The following is a 7,648-nucleotide window of genomic DNA, read 5'->3' as shown; positions in this document are numbered from 1 at the left end:
TAGGAAAAGGCTATTGGAAACAAAACACCCAATACTTTGAGATTTCTTGCCACAGTAACACCAAGTACGATGGTACTCTAGCCTCAATTAAAGGGATTCTATTTCTCCATAAAGTGGATTCAATATGCAAAAAAGACATGGATTGTGGCTAACAAAGAACACCCTCCCCCAAAAGGAAAAAATAAAAAATAAAAGATTCAGACAACCTTTCCACCAAGGAAGAAAATATATTAAAATTCGTTCTTGCACAAGAATCAACAAAGAATGCAGACAAGCAGAAAGTAATAAAATAAAATATTGTACATAGCATATATTTTCCAAAACCATGAAGTAATTAGATAAAAAAACCACATATCTGTAGCAAAATTCCATATAAAATTTATATACAAAGCCTATAAAGAAATTCTAAAAGATTAGCAATGACTCCTTCAGAGAACGTTGAACATGATCTCTACCTTCAGCATCCTACACGCTCTCTCCCACCTTAGAGACAAATAGATAAAATAGAATTAAAAAAAATCAGTTCAGCATTGACAAGAAAAAATATTTGATAGATGAAAAGAACAATACACAAAGGAGTGCAGGAAAAATTTATGAGTGAAAGGAAAAATGGATAAATAAATAAATTAAAAAAAAACCCTAAATTGGTAATGGAACCCATTCTTTGGTGTGTGCATTCAACAGAAATAATGATCTAATCTGGTCACTTTTTGCTTCAGAAAATGTGTTAAGTGCATCATCCAAACTGTATTTACTGCATTTACACTTTCCCACACGTGAAACTATACCCTTGATCCACTGCATTAACGTACAAGCACAGCACTCAAAATCATTCAGTTGGTGAGATATAGACAGTGACCTTATCTCTGTAAACACAGGATCCTCTATGGAATATGACCGGTTCCCTCTCGTAGTTGATACCAAACTGTTGTAGAAGCAGTTTGCTTTGCTCTTGTGTTTGAGTCTCTTGCATAATCATGATAAAGGAAGTTAACAAGGCACGACGCCACCACTGGTTGAAAGGAGTTTTGTATTTTCAAACCATGTAACACTGTGCAGACATAAAGAAACTGAATGTAAGACAGAGCATGACATCAATAGAATGAACATATAGAAGTATGGGGATTTAAAACTTAAATCTTTTAAAATAGCTAAATTGGAGTGCTGGAAATCTAAAGCATGCTTAACTAAGTCTGAACTGAAACAGAACTTAGCTAATAGGTTTCCAAGTGAATTTGCGAAATCCAAAGTCATAACTGAAACAGAACTTAGCTAATAGGTTTTCAAGCGAATTTGTCAAAATCCAAAGGAAGCCAAGTCTTTCAGTAGCTGCCTCAGAAGTTTTTCAATGAAGAGTGCTTCTGCAATTTTCTTAAGTAATTGCTAATAAATTATAAGGTCCGTCACTGAAAAATGGTTTTAGCCTAAAACATCTAGCACCCATCGCTTCGTTTTCATGTGAAGCATTTGTAGCTTGCTGTAGATGGACACATTCATCGCATGCACAATCCAATAATGGCCTTCCGAATGTTGGACATCAAGTTAAGATCTCATCTTGTATTTCTTTTGTTCTGTCAGTAGATTAAATTTATCAATAGTGGCTACATTGTCCACGACTAACTAATAAAAGCAATTGCACAAAGTTCATAGGAATCATCATCCAACCATGCACTTTAACCAGAATTTTATGGATTCCCTGTTTCCACATTTTTTCCTCAGCAACAACAGATGAAAAGACATTTATTAGAAAGAGAGAGAGAAGGAAACACCGAGACCAGAGGAGATGAGCAAGAAACACCCATCATAGGGGGGGGGGGGGCGAGCGAGTGAGAGAGGGTGAAACACAAAAAATTAAAGATAAAACAGAGAAGGTAGGAAACTATGACAGTATCAAAACTCAGTGAACCAGCAAACCAGAGATGATGAAGAAGATGAAGTGAAGAGGAAGAGAGAGAGGGAGAAAAATGCGTTTGTGGGATAGATTCAAAATACCCTCTGTTGAAATTACAATGGAAATAAATAACGTATCTAGCCTAAAGCCTAAAGTATAAAGACAGTTAAACTAAGCTATTAGACTAGACTATCCTATGGAACACTAGTCCATGGAACTCCATGGACCAGCACTCCACGATGCATTATAATATAATTATGCTTATATGCAGCATTGAAACCATATCAATGCATATGATATAGTTATGCTAGTAATGGACCTAATATGAAAAAAGCAACATATAATGAATAAAGAATTAGATGTAATATAGGCATATTCATTAAAAAAAACAAAACAGTAAACATAAATCAACATAAACTCATGAAGTGTTCACAAAGCGTGTTGTCACCTTGTACCCAAGAAAAAGACTAGATGGCACCTAGAGACACCTAGGAAACTATGATCTGAACCCAGGCATAAACTCCTCAAAGCACTGCATAATGTCCTTCCAAACCATTACTAAAGTTTGCCAAACAGAAAATCGATCCCAACATTCCATTTCTCCTGCCAAAGTTGAGAACCCAACTATCACCATGGCATAACCAACCATAGACACATATTTTACGACTTTAGAGCCCCATGAAATTGATTATGCCATTTTGACTAAACATATAAAGCACATTAATCCTAATGCACAGGAAAGGGAAGAACACACCTAGGAGTTCCCAAACAATCCTATCCTACAAGACATCACATCTCAATCTATTGTAAGATCTTATAAATGAGAGACTCAAATGCTAGTCTAGAAGGTACCACATTTATAGAAGGAAAATGGCTTCTTTTTGTTCTATTAGTGTGATCATGCGAGTTCTTATGAAAATTTAATGAAACAAGTTCCCCTATAACCATACGATAAAGTTTTTTAAATTCTGTACTATAATAGTACAAAGCTAAAAGCAACACGAGATTGAAGGAAGGGAATATTACTATTATTCCCCTATACTTCCCCTATAATTACTCAATCTCCCATAATCATAAATTTTTTGATTCCTGAGGAAAGTAAACATCCACTTCTCTTTCTCCCCTGATATTTAAAATTACTGCTACAACTTTGACCATGACCAGACCGTCTTCCATCCTTCGCAATAACACGTCACTCTCTGCATCTCCCCTCTCTCCTTGCTCCCACCCCGCCCCCCATAGCCGCACTCTCTCTTCTTCCACCGCTAGATGCTTGGAGCTTCCCCATGCCTATAATTGGACTCTTCCAACAAAAAAATTTTGAAAAACAGCATGCCCTTCCCCTCCACTGTTCTTGACAGGCCCAACATTGGTCGCACTTCATCCTTCAGGTCACCCTTCATTGGCAGAGACCCTCCTTCACTACCATGGTCTTTTCATTAAGGAACAAGAAGCCCTAATTATAATGTGAGTGATGGTGGTGATGTGATTCTCCAGCTTGGCTCTTTGCTCCACAGTAAGAGGAGATGCCAGATGTTGCAGCGGCAGAGGGTACTTTGGTTTTGCCGTAGGATGCCCCTCCTCTTCCAACTCTTAGCAGAATGAAGATGTTGGTGAGGTTTGAAATTGCCAAATTCTCATAGACTAGACATTATCGAAATCTTTCTTTGTACCAATTCGACCTCTTCCTTTTCTATCATCTTCAGAACTATGGAACAATTGTGGATATTTTGCCATTATAGTGTTAATGTTCTTAGAAAAATGCGTGAAGGTAAAGAAATATCATTTTTGTGACCTTTTAAAGCTTTTGCAGAGTAAGATAATGAAGAAATATGGACTCCTTGATTGACAGACTATTCTGCCACCTTCACATTCACATAGGACCTATTCTTATTTCTATTTGTCCATTCCATCATCCACCACCAAAGCACCAAGCACAAGCTGCAGTAACAAGGATGCAGAGGGTGCAGAGGCCATGATGGGGAGGGAGGAAGGAAAGTGGAGTGGGAGGGGGAGAGGGGAGCAGATGGAGAGGAAAGATGAAAAGGGTGGAGATATGGGGAGACAACACAAGTGAGGGGGTCAAAGGGGAGTCTAGGAATTTTAAAATACCAGGGGAGAAAGAGAGTGGAAGTTTACATTTCCAAGGAATCAGAAAAGAAGTTCTGAGTAAAGGAATTTTGAGAAATTATAATGGAACTATAGGGGAGTAATAGTAATATTCCCTTGAAGGAATGTGTTATGTCCATATACCACAGAGATATGGTTGACACTACTCTGTTGCTACTAGGTTTAGTTGCCTGATCATGATAGTGGAAGTGACCTATCATAATATGCTTTTCTCTTTCAGTTGCTTAGTTACTCTGTAATTAGTATTAGGCTTGGACACCAGGCTTGTACAATCTTGGTAGGACTCCTACTTTGAGTCTATTGTTTGCTAGGGAAATGAACACTCACTGGTTGTGCAGCCCTTTCACCTAAACACACTGGTTGGTGAAATGACGCCCCGCCCTAGTGAAACCCAAAAAACCCACCTCTTGTATATGCCCATGTGTGCCCCTTCATTGACCCCCAAGTTGGCGCATTGGGCTGCAGGAGTGTAGACTGAATCTATCATTGTTCTTTCTCTCTTCTCTTCTCTCCTCTCTCTGCTACTTCGCAGGTTTGGTTTTAGATTTTGTTTCGCCCGCAAAATTGATAGAAAAAAAATAAGTATAGATTTCCAAGGCCACCAAATTTAAACAAGAAACTGAATCATCCCATAAAGGAAAGTAACTTTTCTAAACAAGTGACAGGCGAAAAAAATTGGTGATATTCTTTTCTCTTTTCTCTCACCATTAAAAAGATATTGTGCCTCACATTTGGTCTTTCCTGATTTAACCAGAATCCAGAAACAGGTGTTATACTAATTATTGATGTGACCTGCTGAGTAGAAACAAAGAAGATTGACAGATTGTGTCCATTGAACTTACCTACCTATGCTAGGGAATGAACTTTGAAATTTTGACATGCCATATAGAAAGAAACAATTACAATGGATATGGTTTGGCAACATTTGCTTCAGCTTCACCGTCAAAGAAAAGCAATACTCAGTCAATTTGTCTCCATGATAGATAATCTTGAAGAATCTGAACCGAAGGGTAGCATACAGTCCGACCATCAAAAGAAGGAGGATACTTCAACTCTTCTCCAGGGAAGAAACCTTCCATTTCATTACATACAGGGAAGAGAAAAATGATACAGTCTGTGACACTATTTAGCTGGATAAAAATTGATTTTGGGAGCAAATTAAACAACCATAGATATCATATTCTTATATTGCAACGCCTTTGTGTAGGAAATAAGCATTTCGCTATAGAAGGTCTGGGAAAGACCTCTATTGTACTTGTAACAATCATCCTTTGGGTCTCAAGCATAACATTTGGACTACCCTGGACAAAGGGATCTACTGGATTAGATCAATGCAACCATTTTAAGTGAAGACATATCCTAGACTTTTGTTTACATTTTATTTACAGGAAAGAATAACTTCATAAAATAAAAAAGATACAAGCAATATACATATTGATGGTAAGGAAAACTGTACCAACAGGTGAGAGAGGAACTACAACCACCAACCTGCTGGTCCCAAAACCAACCTCACAATAAACTAATGGCAACAACTCACCTTTATGAGGACCCATTGAATTATAAACTTCTACCTCACTATTTGCATAAGAAGTAAATAACAGGGAGAGGAGAGAAAATGGTTCCTCCCAATCCTTCCCATCTTGCCTTTGGTTTGTATCATTAATCTTTCTAATCTAATGCATCAACAGCAGGACACTTTTTTGCTTAAGATAACAGATATAAAAAGAAACCTGGCATGCTTTGGCAGAACTGAGATCTCTCCTTCAAAACAAAGCTGGCAGTTAAGACATACAGTGTTAGAAATGCCAAATGCTGGAAAAACAAGTGTTAATTTCATGAATTCAAGTTGAGTTGTCAGGACACTAGGACACCTAATAAAGAAAGAGCTCTACATCTTTGTTTTGATCCTTTTGGACACACAGGTCCAAATGTTTTACTAGTCGGAACACCAAGTTGTGCTTGTGCTGCTGTGCCACATTGTAACTACACCAAGGTACCTGGTTCAGAAGTCCAAGTTTATGTATGGGAAAACAGAGTTGGCAAAAGTGGTAAATAAAGCACTAAAAAATTAGACCATGGAAAGGGTGCATGCATCTAGCTCAGAGTATTGGGAGGAAGCATGATAACAAATGGGATGTTATATAATTGAATTTGAGTCTGAAAGCACATGGCCAACCCAAACAATTTCTTAGACACCCAAAAGTCTGAATTGCCACATAACCTTTCCAAATGGCACAACTACATATGCCTTTTTAAATAATGATGTTGACATTGATGTTAGTGTTAGTGTGCTTGTGTGTGTGTGTGCTGGTGTTAATAAATGGGATGCAGGGCGGCCGAAGGTTGGATTCCGACACTGCATGCCATACAGTGAGAATGAGTGTTGGGGTGTAGGGTGGCCGAAGGTTGGATTCTGACACTGCATGCCCATAGAGTGTGTAAGTATGATTGTGATGTGATATGAATTCATATTAAATTGCATCGGGCTAGGAGAATAACCTAGGTGCTACAACCCTTACCAATAGAGGGATAAGTATTCGCTAATTCCATCGTCTGATGGACCGAGGTTGGGGGAATTTCTAGTGACCGAGATGGGGGTACTAGCGTCATGGCAAACCCTCACACAATGTTGGATTCGGTGTTGTGGAATACCCTTCATTCAATGTTGGATTCGGTGTTGAGGTATATATGGGGGATTATTAATAGAGGCTTACCGGGTACCGAAGTAGCTTTGTAGAGATCGATATGCTCCTGACTTGTAACTAGCTTGTATCGTCGAGAGACTGATAATGGACCTTCGTGACTGGGGATACCACCTATGTTGCAGTAGCACTAAACCTAATATGGACTTAGAATCTGTTGACCAGGCTTGTATGATAATAAACCTGATTATGACATTGCATTCATTTGATGTTATTGAGCATTGTCATTATTATCTTTGCATTTCATATATGATTGTGTTTGCCTGTATTTTCACCCTTCACTAGGCTTCGTGGAAGCTCACCCCATTTATTGCTATTTTTTTTATGGTGATCTAGGGAACCCTTCAGAGGCTACTATTAAGGAGCTAACTCTATATGGTGATGATCTATTGGTTGAGGAACTGGTTGCACGCGAGATAGGTTGTGTATATAATGACTGTGCCTAAGGGGCACCTTGAAGATGATAGTAGTCATCTTCCTCTTTGATTATTTGTGTACAAACATGATGTTATCCTAGGGATAATATTGTAATTATGTTCTGATAGGAGTAAACCATCTTTTGTGTAAATATGGCACATATCAATGGAATTCACCCATTGTGTAAGATACTAGTAAGAAGAATGAAGGAACTGGTTACAGACTGATACGGTAAGGGTGTTTGAAATTTTTAACAACCTTTTTGCTACCTTAGGTTGCGTTTGATTATATTTTTTGAATGTATCTCAGGTCAGCAATGAATTTAAAAATCCACGCTAAATGCAACCTTCATTACATATAAAAAACTAATGATTCCAAATGCTTCCAAAGTTGTTTAATCCCTCCTTAATCATGATTTTGAGTTGAGGTCCGTATGGCGTGGGATGCCTTTTTGTATTAGGTGACGTACTTGCTCTTTGTAATTTCGGCTCCATTATGTTACGGTCAA

General features: G+C 38.1%; 2 long non-coding RNA genes across 2 annotated transcripts; one reads left to right on the top strand and one right to left on the bottom strand.

The window, feature by feature from the left end:
* Positions 1 to 319: 319 nt before the first annotated feature.
* Positions 320 to 4,612, bottom strand: LOC122062658. The gene is made up of 3 exons (XR_006135051.1): positions 4,426 to 4,612; positions 860 to 1,051; positions 320 to 483 (listed from the first exon to the last, which is right to left on the bottom strand). It is a non-coding gene; the product is annotated as an uncharacterized LOC122062658 (long non-coding RNA).
* LOC122062670 lies at positions 3,046 to 7,367 on the top strand. Its single transcript, XR_006135054.1, has 2 exons — positions 3,046 to 3,509; positions 7,060 to 7,367. It is a non-coding gene; the product is annotated as an uncharacterized LOC122062670 (long non-coding RNA).
* The last annotated feature ends 281 nt before the right edge of the window (positions 7,368 to 7,648 follow it).

Source organism: Macadamia integrifolia, chromosome 2, assembly GCF_013358625.1.
Source record: "Macadamia integrifolia cultivar HAES 741 chromosome 2, SCU_Mint_v3, whole genome shotgun sequence".
Classification (NCBI taxonomy): domain Eukaryota; kingdom Viridiplantae; phylum Streptophyta; class Magnoliopsida; order Proteales; family Proteaceae; genus Macadamia; species Macadamia integrifolia.
This window is presented reverse-complemented; position numbering and strand designations above follow the sequence as displayed.